At 36.6% G+C, this 12212-nt stretch overlaps 1 long non-coding RNA gene across 1 annotated transcript in view; it reads right to left on the bottom strand.

The window, feature by feature from the left end:
* The window catches only part of LOC149775331 (uncharacterized), a 63175-nt gene extending 52167 nt beyond the window's left edge, over window positions 1-11008 (bottom strand). Inside the window, exon 1 of the long non-coding RNA XR_016416608.1 lies at window positions 10869-11008. This is a non-coding gene — a long non-coding RNA (uncharacterized LOC149775331). The remainder of the gene's footprint in view (window positions 1-10868) is intronic.
* Between the last annotated feature and the right edge of the window lie 1204 nt (window positions 11009-12212).

Below are 12212 nucleotides of genomic sequence, written 5' to 3'. Positions count from 1 at the left end.
TAATACCTTTGTGTCTCCGATTGGGACGTTTCAAAGTGGTCCGAAGCCAAACGGGAATACATGGTCAATCTTCAGTCTGCCTACATTAAATGACTGATGTTCGCTGACTTCGGTGTTTTTCATTCGGAAAACGAAAAATATGCAAATAAGAACTAGTGTTTCTCTTGTTTGTTCATTTGGATGCAACTCAAAACGGCATTTTGCAGTAAGCAACACTAACATAATCACTTCGTCGACTCTCAATGGAAACAATAACAATATCAACAGTGAAAGATTGTAAAGAGTATCTACTCTGACGTCACAAGCGCGTTGTATTACGATCGCTTACGGACATTACTAGAAATTATAAACAATTCAATATGTGATTTCAAGTGTACTTTAAATATTGTACAAAATGATAACTGTATAGATAAAAAAGAGGAAACCAATTTTTCTAGATAAATATATATTTCTTCATAACTAGTTATCCGACCTGAACACTTTAGGAGAACTAATACTACCTTACAAATCCAACCGTTCCAGGCTAAAAAAATTTTAGCTAAAAAGCTATATGCTATCTGTCCACCAAGGTGGCAGTTAGAGTGATCTCCCTTTGTTACAGGGACTGGAACCAAATCGCCTGGATAAATCAGTTATTATTGAAGCGGGAGGCTGGAGAGTGTACGTGTATTATGATCGGGTAAGTACTAATGAAGAAAGATATGTTACTAGGGAAAAACAATGGTTTCTTATTTAAATACCTTATCCGATCATAATGCCATTGGAGAATAGGCAAGACGCGCAGGGAGTAACCACCCACAAAGCCTAATAGTTCATCTCTTGCCTCCTTATTTATGAAAAACATTTTCTTTACACCCCGAGTATAAATAGACTCCATCTGTCATGGAGCAATTTCTAAAGGGAAAATTGTACCTCAAGCAAACTCTTCAGAGCCGTGCAGTAGCCTCCTTATGAAGCTGCTGACCAGCCTGGGAAGGTTACCTGTTGCTCCACGGATATATGTGCTACTAAGTCGAGCTGAGCCTTACCAGATGAAAGATATCTGTGATAAAAGTTGAAGAAAGTGGACTCTGACCTCTATACCGCGGAATGGAAAGTGAGGGAACAGTTTCGCTCAAATGGAAAACTTGCAGCGACTGCCCTAAGTTTGTGAGACGAAATGCATCGCAAATTCATTTGATCTTGGTTATTTCCCAATATTAGGAGCGATTAAGCAATTTTATCCAGAACTATACGTCGTCCTTTCCCTCTTTGAGGGGTAAAATGAGGCGGGAGCTACCTCGGTGCACCGGCTTGATCCTTTTCAAGCAGCACTTCAGAGCAAGCACTGAGTCTTGTAGACGACCTCTGTGATAATACGTCCAGAGTAGAAAGAGATTTCACTACATAAGACTGATTCCCCATGAACAGGAGCCTGTTCTTGACAATGAGTGCAGAGGCCGTGATGTATGACATTGACCCATTTCTCAGAACTGCAAGTTGTTCTTGTAGACTGATGAAGCATGTATTTCGTTGATACCGCATGCCGTCATTAGTGCTAGCAGAACGCAGGTCTAATATGAGAGGTGAACCAATAAAGCCCTCGAGAGCAGTTCAACGGTTAGCGTCTATGATATTTGTCACTTGGGTACAGAACCAGAGTCGTTCGACACGTGAACTCGAAATATAACAGAAGATCGGATAGGTCTTTGTTTTTTCCGACATCCTCTCTTCCATTATGTCGCGTGTCGGAAATCGTGGAACGGTAGATTTGGATTGCGATTGGAGTTAACTGTGTCTCGTCATAGTAGGAAGTTAGAGGTATTCATGCCCTTAGCGGTGCAATGTCTTCCTTCTTACACCATTGTACGAACGTTCTCCATTTCTCTCGTACACTTCAAAGTGGAAGGCTGTCTTGCTAGAGCGATTATCTCAACCACTTGATGAGAAAACTGTTTGTTCTTGAGGTCTTGTTTAATATAATGCAGAGGTGCAGGTCTAACAACTTAGGCATGGTAGATGCTTGAGCAAATGAAGAAAAGAAACCTATTTCTCGCGGATTTTCCATGTGTAGACTGATGAGCTCATTGATCACCGATGTTTGTGTCCGCTCAAGTGGAGCCATCAGGATGAGGCGACACACTGATTCTCTTGGAGCGTATGCGTCACATTCGCTCCAATCAACGGAATAAGCGTCCACTGCCTAGACCTTCGGATCCAGAACTGCTAAGACAAATAGCAATGTTTAGTTTTGTTGAAAAATAGCTATTGTTTCCGTTTTTGAGACCAGGTTCATAACACTTACCAGTAACTATTGTTTCTGGTCCTAGTGTACGGCACTGAACGTAGCCATGGCCAGTACCCAATATAAAACGCGATGGAGAATCCTGCTGCAGGTCGAAATTCTACTGCGATGGCATTAGATGGAGACGGATCTGTACTGGTCCAGGCCTACAAAGATCCGTCACAAATAGGGGCCGATCATGGCTATCGGCTGCCATGAATCCGTAAAAGCAACTGGGTACAAAGGAACTAACTGCCCACAGAGTGGCATGGAACAGCCGTGGTACTATACATGTCTCCACCAACTGAACGAATTTTTCCAGTGAAGTTCTAAGTACAGATGCGAAGACGGAATACGTGTTATTAGATCACTGTAGGTTGTTCACGCGGATACATTTGAAAACTAGATTCCGTTTGGTATTGACCGGGAGCTGACAACATGGAGAGACTGAGGTGCAACGATTCCCTTCACTCTGGTTTTATCCACATTGATTCTCGAGAGCCGTGGCTTAGGATCTGGAGAACCGTTTCCATCGAGAAAAGCTCAGATTAACTAGATACAGTGTCACAGCTGGTTATAAAGTGAGGTGAGTCCATTGTGGTACTATACGAGATACTAAAGAGCGTGGTCGAGACAATCATACAACCATTTAGGCAAGATCTTCGGTATTGGTCTGGTGCGATCTGATACGGATGGTAGAGTCTAATCGTGAGAGCACAGGGCCATTGTATCCTCTATAACATAGTAAAATTCCCGATGCTGGACCGGGTTATCGCATATACACTCTAGAAACCCGTCTCTACTTTCATCGGCAACTGAGGTGCTTAGTGACAGGGTCATCACTATTCCCACAGCTGGTATCCTTTCAAAGTCGTCCTCTCTACCATACATTAATTACAGCTGAACGCCAGTTGGTCTTTCTTGTGCAGCGTGTCAACAGATGATGTGAATTCTGGACCAAGCTGGTTACACAAAAGGAGAAGCGCAAAACTCTAGAGGCAACAAACGACAAACTTCCTAGATTGACACTCGGAGGGCATATTCTTCTCTTATCATAATGAGTTATAGAAACAATTTTAGAGCGTGTGAGCATACTTCTTTGTTTCTAGGTGAACATAAGGACACTGACGCCTCCTATACAATCTGAGACGAAGCTGGACAAGACTGTTTAAAGAGGCGTTATGATTAGAATTGGTACTTCCAAACGATCATTATGCGATTGCTCCCTTTGAGTAGCAGAGGTATAAAACGCAGCGAATCTATATCCTGTATGTACTAGGTGTACTAAAATTTGTACTAAAGTTGGTACCGGGTACAGCGAGTTGCCTGTGGCTGAACCATGAGAGAGCCTTGTAGTTTGGAGTAGGCAAGCTGGACAAAGGCATTCCTTCTTTTGGCTTAAATGGTAAGATCAACTGAAGTGGTATCTGATGAGATCTGAAACGTATGACTGAATCCGTTTGTGACAGAACAATGCCATTTTACCTTGCATGACATTATCCCGTTATTTGTATTTTGATGGGTTATGGGATAGTTGATCCACTCGCTTTGATCTCGATCTCGCTCCATTATAGTCTATAAAAGCCTTCCATCTTTTGGTTTACGATTTACGATCAACTGTTTTGGTGACCCGTTGAGATAAGAACCATATTGTAGAGTATGGTCATTGTTGGCATGACTTTGTAGCATTCTGGAGTGCGAGAGAGTATTTGAAGTGGTTTGTTTTGATTTTAATCTCGATTAATGGCAGGTGATAAAGGCAACTGGGTGCTATACCTGTCGAAATGTAAATCATTCACCGCCGTGACTTCAAAGGTGCGCTTCTCTGCCTTCCCATTTAGTATCCAAAGTATTTCAGCCCATCGACTTCCGGTCCACGATATGTAGGCCTGAAATATAATCGTATTTGTTGCAACCGGAACAAGCAACAACTGGAAAGCGGTTTCCTAGTTTCCAGTGTTTACAAAGATTACACTTGTAACCATGGTCTAAATCTGTTGAAACAATAGAGCAGAAATTATACACAGGTGTAGCCCGGCACTCCTACTTTATGAACTCAAGACAGTGCACGTGCAGAGCTACGCACTGACAACAATTTACGTGTTGCTTAGGTGGCAGCCAATACAGGTAGAGTATTGAAGCATCGCTATCAGTTCTTACGAACTTGATGCTAAAATATCAATTCTTACAAAAGTTAAAGCACGAAAATTGAGTGCTTATACACATACAATCAACGAAGCATCGCTCGTAGTAAATTATGTATAGAAAACTTAGCTGTATGTATCCGATCGTGGTGGAAACTATAGAGCAATATTTAATTTTCTATAGACACACACTGCCTGCACATAAAGTACATACAGCACAAAAGCGTCACTATTGATTCTTTAGAAGTGGACGCTATACTATCAATTGTAAGACATCGTTACCTGTACGAAATGCCAACTAACGGACTTTTTTATATGTTTAAGTATGAACTACAGATACTTTTTTCACATGTGAAAATATTAGATTTCCCGTCATGCCATGCGACACTTGATTGTGTGTGCCTATAAAAGTTGTACACGCAACAAAAAAGTACATTGTGAGCTAGAACAAATAAATAGAAACTGCCTTACATTTCAGACATGGAAATTAATCTTTGATAATGAAATATAATCAGACACTGTTAGCGTCTCAATGAAGTTAGTGCCCCTTTCCTCCTTGACAACAACGACAAAAACACGTTGTGATGCCTTGCTGAATCGGACTAACTTTGCTTTCAGATAACATCAAATAGTTTACAAAATGACACAAATGTAATTTATTGTGACAGATTATTTCAACCCAATCCTACCACTTTCTTAAGTCATGTATATTTATATAATCAGGCTATGAAAGTGGGGCGAATTTTACGAAAAGGGGATAGGGTACGTAGTGGCCGAAGAGTGTGTTTAATCTTCTAAACTTCGATTCCGGAGCACGTTTGTCATATAATAAAAATTACATTTTCTTTTACTACGCTAGTACTGGATATTTTTCATCTTGTGGTACCAAAAACTATATATTTTAACTCCTTACTTCGACACTCGTTAAAATATCGTGTTTTTGGTGACATACAATGCAATATATCCACTGTTAATGTTGGAAAAGAAAATATCATCCATTGGCAGATAAAATAAGTAAAGCGTCGCGTATATTACTTTGAAGTGGACGATATGACTAAATTAGTGTAGAAAACGTACCTGCCCGTATCCTACTGACACGAAAATTATACAGCAATATTATATCAATCTTCTTTATTATACATCAGACCTGTACATATTTAAATGCAACTATAAGAATATGAAGGGTGCGATAGCGACCCATGCAAATACGTAGCAAGGGCGCCTAAGTCTGGGAGGACGGCAAAGTGATGATACTAAAGAAAGAAAAGTTGCAAATAATACATGGATTATAATTCCCTTCGAAGCAAAGACTCCACCAAATTGGTTTAAGCTAGAAAACATTCAAAATAATTGTATGGGATTGTGAGGCTTCTCTGTATGTAGAAAGCGTGCGATAATGCACTAGTGGGAGTAGCAAATGTAGTATTCATGATTATTATATGTTCATTTTTTTCCCCGTTAACTTTACATTGTCAGAATCGTTCAGTATTCACCGATACTGAACGCGCGCGACAATACACATATAGCATTCACGTGAATAAAGGAACTACTTCCTTTTGTAAACAAACAATGGACTCAGACGCCAGCACTTCTGATTTGTAAACAAATGATGTACACTCGCGTAAGAGGTTCTTTACGCTGTGGTTGTTTAAATTTGTTTCTGAAAGAACTAAAACATGTTTCGTGGACTGCAAAAAAAAAACAACAACAACAAAAAAACAAACAGCTGTTTTGGCACATTCCGCGTTGATACAATGTTACGGATTCAGGCTAGCTACATTATATAAATGACGGAAGATTAGGTCCTTACAAATAGCATACAAGTGACAAGGCATATACTGTTTTCTGCAGCTGGTGATAAGAATGGCAAAATAAAATATACTTACAGTTTTGCATCCTGAATTTCCTCAAAATGTATTTTCTTAATTCTGCAAATCCGAATTACATGAACCATGTCATCGGTTTTCAATCTGGATTACACATTTCGAAATTGTGCTGTAATTTCGATGATAAGTGCAACTGCATCCTCCTTACTGCACTCAAAATAAAATAAGCATTAAATTCCATAGCGTCTTTTTGATAACTGCAATTGAAAGACTTCATATTTTTCCCACATTGTTATTTGAAACATTCGATGACAAAAACAGAAACACATTTGCAGACGTAAACACGCTTCTCCCGCGCCACTTCAATCCGATGAATTTCATGTATAATTTGCACAGATGAATCCAGTCCAAAATCACAAACTTTTGTCGAATCGAAATAAAATACCAAAATATATTCATTCCAGATCAAATGGAACAGTTGTTGCAATGCGCATTCATTCACAATATGACTGCAAATTTCAATTTTAACTAGACACGCCATTTTCTTTCGAAAGTTATGTCGAGCGCGCGACTAAGTTCAAATTTATCTAGGCAGAGTTATGTGCGCATTAATAATGATGTCATTGTGTAATGACAAATCTGCGCTTGTGTATTTACTTTGGAATACGGTATTCATTCATTTACTTTGTTTCTTGTAGTGTATTTTGTTTATATAATTAAACCTTAGGTAGAATTAAAAAAATGAACATATAATAAAAAGGTTACTGCATTTGTTTGGGAAAATATGAACTCGTTTTATCGGAAGGATATACTGCACTCACAAGTTCGTGCAGTATTCCATTCCAAAACTCGTTCACATTTTTCCATACAAATGCAGTAACCTATAATTCCTTTATCAAGGGGAATTCACTGTCTCAAACAGTCGGTGTGCAAAAAACTTTTAGCTTATTTTGTTAAAAGGTTTTAACGTTGAGGGACTGGGTGTGCGAAGTGGTAATATCTCCAGGGACGTCAAATTAACTTGTTTTCGGGGGGAGGGGCAAAACTTGATGGGTGGGTCAAAACTTGACGGGCTTGTTAATTTTCGTATATAGGCAACAATAATTTTATATTTTACAGAACATACAAATTCATGTGGGTGGGGGCGGAGGCGAATGCCCCCCCCCTCTCCCCCCCCCCCATGACGTCCCTGAGTATCTCTCCTAAGGTATTATGGCTGGGTAACATATTTAAAGAAGAAACGATTATGCAACATATTTAAATACTTGATATGACCATTGTTATTTACTTTTTTCGACCGTTTCGAAAATCTTTTAATACTGAGTCATTTTAGTTGTACAACTAGCGCACTCTTTTAGGAGTCATATCTTCTAACTTCTTTACTAAATCTCAAGGATCGACTTTCAAAATTCTACACGACCTTGTCAAAAGCTTTCCTCTTTCAAACAATTCCAAACTCCAACAGGCCATACATTGTCTATTATTGTACAAAATGGATGAAAAACATAAATATTTCGTCACTTTACACATTTTAGCGAATTAAGTTATAAATAAATGAGACATTCATTAAATCAAAACTATCTACATTGGACGTGCTAAATGGTACTTCGGATTCAGGAAGGCGATTTTCCAAGGCATGTTAAGGGCTCTGCGAAATGCATTTTGAGTCATTGATATATTCGTGGTACCACTTCACATATCGACTCAATTTAACGATGACTAAACTGTCTGCTTTAACTTATGTTCGAGACTAAAATCATTGTGTAAACTTCTGACTCCACTCTTTCTATCTTTCTGTGATCACTGCACCTGAAACTGTGACCATTTCATGTATTGCCTTTGGTTATCTATACTTCAGAAGAACCAAATAAATAGTATTTATATTGTTGATCGGCCATGTCAAATAATTGTAGTGCTGAATGTCACGTAGCACAACTCATTTAAGTGGTTACTTCAAGTAGGCGTCATCGAATTATAAGTTCTTTTACAATCTCTCTACCGAACATACTTCTGAATAGAAAAAAGTCTCTTCTGACATTTAGATCTTTCTTCCGCTGTCTCGTTTTGCTAAAAGTACGTAATAACGACTCTTTATCTTGATCTCGCCATCTAAGTATCAAAGCACGCAGTGTACATCCATCCATTTTTTTAAATTATCTCTCTGTCTTGGATATAAAGAGAAGTAGATTTTTTAAAATAGCTTTTATCACAATAATGTTTATATACACTATTTATCTACATAAAAGCGTTCGTTATAAAATGCAGATTGCCAAGGATAGAAAAACCTTGTTGATTTAGATGTCAGCTAGTGGTTTCGATTTGTGTGATTATCTAATCATGCATAGTACAAATCTTGAAAGCAGGACATCTGAAACGTAACAGTATATTTCATTCGATTGAAATATATTTGACTTATATTGTGTTTTGTTTAAACTGATTAGAGAGTGTATAGGTGAAGCTGAAGAGCTTACACTTTAGAATGGAGGGGTATATTTAAAACATACGGACGAAGAGACAAATAAAGCATCTGTCAAAACATTTTAGAAGAAACTGCAAGGAAAAAGATCATCTGAAAATGATTGACATTGAGAACAGCATCTTTTTGCCTTAAGATGATGGTAGAGAAAACGTTTTGATTAAAATGTATATCTAGCTTCAAACACAGTCCCATGCAATTTTGTTTCTCTTTTAATATATGTTACTTGTGATGGTTTTATAATGAACACTGTCAACGATATTTTGATTGATACCATTTATCTGCCATGGATAGAAACAAGGGAACATTTTTTTAGCACCAGGTAACAAATGTTAAATTTATCACAGTAATGATTATATACACCAGATGAAACAGAAACGATACTTCCATGGTGTAGCATATAGGATGAAGACATGGACAATTAAATCTTTTCCATAGTGCTCATAATCTTAAACCTCGTCGTTTTGTGTCATGGTAAAAGAATAGCATCTCATTGCATATTTATATGGGCAAATCACTTTACACAAATGCAAAATCAGTGTTGCGTAACATATTAAACGTTCAGCGTACACAAACAGCAACACTCACACGAATATATGATTTAATTGAAATTTATTATAATAACCCATACAATAATGTGTAGAAATTCATTGGTAAATGATACTTTAAAAAAGTGGTACTTGACATTATTATGATATCATTATATTTTAAAATATTTTGTACAGATATACAGTGCAGATCATAGCTCTAAAATGCTTAAATGAAACTGACTGACTCCATGTTCGCGAAACATCTCCAGCGCAGTTTTGTTTTAACCAGTACTAAAAATTTAAACTTCTCATGTTAAAGATAAAATTGCAAAAATATTAGAATAGACTTTATATTTTTGGGTTGCATTCTTGAACAACTGCAATTGTGTTAGAAGATTCTAAATATTGTTTATAATATTATACTTTGATGTCTAATATAGTGAGCCAGAATGTTTACAGATTGTAGCTTAACAGTATGAATGCATTGAAGGTAAGGCTGCTTGCTCTCTCGCAAACAATAAACCATTTGGACATTGACCAGATATAGACGCTAACTTCATTGTACTAGAGATTTGGCCGCTCCACTACACAAAACGAAACAGAATGAAATAAAGCTAAGGAAAGGACAATACATAAATTATTAAATAAATAAACAAAGTTGTACCTAGGTGCATAATGGACAAGTCAACAAATCGATTTTATATATTTATGAGTTGCAGACAGTTTGTATAGAATAAATACTTAACTACACAAAGATTTTTTTTAAAAACTACTTGTCCCGGCTGATCTAAGAAAAAAATTAAAGTATGTGAAAAAGAAACATCAGTAGAGTTATAAGATGGCGAGGAAGACAATTTTAATTTTTCAAACATTTATACTCATTTATTCTTCTTTGAAAAATAAAGAAAAATGAAAAGCATTTTAATGACATTAGAAATTGCAACATACTATGTCTTACTTCGGTGTTACCATTGTCTTACTGAATTTCTTTGGTCTCAGTGAAATAGAAATACAACATTACAGAGTCAGTAGTTACCATAGAGGAACATCGATCAATACTTGATGGAGATCCTTACGTTCCAAAGAGGAAGTTGGTTGACTGTACACATATACTTTACAGTCTTCGAATAAAATATAACTTCGGCAGTCTGGTTCTTTTATGAACCATGTCAATAAAACTGGTGTTTATAAAGTGCACATGTGTATGTAGCATTGATCAATCAATAAAATGAAAGCTATTGTCTGAATGTAGGCATTCGAAAGATGGTGTAAGACGAAATGGGTATACGGTTCCAGCACTGAAACCAGACGTCTCAGAGTAGCTCTCTTATTAGAATGTCAAGTGCTTAATGTGATTGTCAAATCAGCATTCACTAAACACCTCTACAATCAACTAGTGTTTGCATGAGAATAATTGAGAGATACGTGCTTTTAGCAGAGTAGCTCTATTACCCATTTGTGGTTGTCGAGATTGATAGGTACATTACACATACATACATACATATATGCACGCATATTTTAAAGTCCTCACAATGACATAGGTATAGTAGGTATAGCTATTGAGTCTTATTTATATGGTAATTCTATAGAACTAAGATCCTATTTGTCCCTAATTATGTACATACATACCTTTACTTTATTATGACAAGCCCAAAGAGAGTCAATTGATTCAGACAGGCCAAAGTATTATACATTCAAAACAATGGACTGTTTGACAAATCATGAAAGGTTATGATTGACATGTCCAAGTGGAAGGATATTCGCTGGCCTTGTCTGAAAGTAAAAAAGTACTACATACAAAAGAAAATATTGTAATAAATTCAAATGTCAGCTGATCTTTGCAAGTAATTAAGACAATGTCAAAATTAAAAAATATCGTAAAATCTTGTATAGTTCTTAAGATGCAGTTGAGATCATTTTATCTTGTATACATGTCTGCGAAAGAGCGTCTTTTTTCCAATTGAGATCTTTTTATCTTGTATACATGTTTGCGAAAGAGTGTCTTTATTTCCTCCATTTTCCGTTGATCCGGTTACTTGATTATTAAAGCATTTTGAAAGATAATAAGTAATACAAAATTATCAATGTTGCAAACTTCACATGTATACAAGCTATGTAAAATGGAGCTCAGCGATATGTATGTGATTGCGTAGTATCGTTAACTTAAATATCAATGACCAAGCAATGTACTTATTTTCGAGATGCATATTTTTTATTTTAATACTGTACGATTTTGTTTAATATCAGTCACAAAAGACTATAATGCCAACTGCGTACTCTCCACCTGCCCCCCCCCCAAAAAAAAGAAACAATACTGGATATCCTCAGTAAACGTTTCCAGATCTCAAAGTGCAGTGAATCGGAGAGACCAATGCTTCCACCTGTAAAAGCCTTAAAAAATATCTATGTTTTTGTCACAATCAGGCATTGTTGCATATATTAGATTTAATTTAAATTTAATTTAAGTTGTAATTGATTTGATTTGATTGTTTTGGGGTTTTGGAATCTTTTTATTTTCTTTGCATGTCAATGTAATGTAATTTTGTTCACGAGGAATTTGATGTCTTTCAGAAAATTCAGTTTGACCTGAGTTTTCCTTAGATACCTAGTAATAGAAACACTTGTTTCAGTTTTTGACATAGTTATATGTTAATTATTCTTCAGAGTATTTGGACTCTGGAAAATTAATTCGTTTCTCTGGAAATATTATTGTATTCATACAGAACTCTTGAACAAGGACTTTTATTTGGATTTCCAAGACCAGAGGATAAATTATTGTGTTTGTATAAGGAACTGCAGACATCAACACAGTACAGGCTACAACATATTCTTGTATTATCTTTGGATTTGATTCGGGAAACTGTAAATTCTCATATTTATTCACTTTTACAGTATTTCCCCAGAGAAATAAATTATTTGTTATATTTTTCAAAGCTTGTTGTTTTCACTCTTTCTTGTGTTACTGTTTATTCG

This window comes from Sinohyriopsis cumingii, chromosome 19 (genome assembly GCF_028554795.1).
Source record: "Sinohyriopsis cumingii isolate HCF-2022 chromosome 19, ASM2855479v2, whole genome shotgun sequence".
Classification (NCBI taxonomy): domain Eukaryota; kingdom Metazoa; phylum Mollusca; class Bivalvia; order Unionida; family Unionidae; genus Sinohyriopsis; species Sinohyriopsis cumingii.
This window is presented reverse-complemented; position numbering and strand designations above follow the sequence as displayed.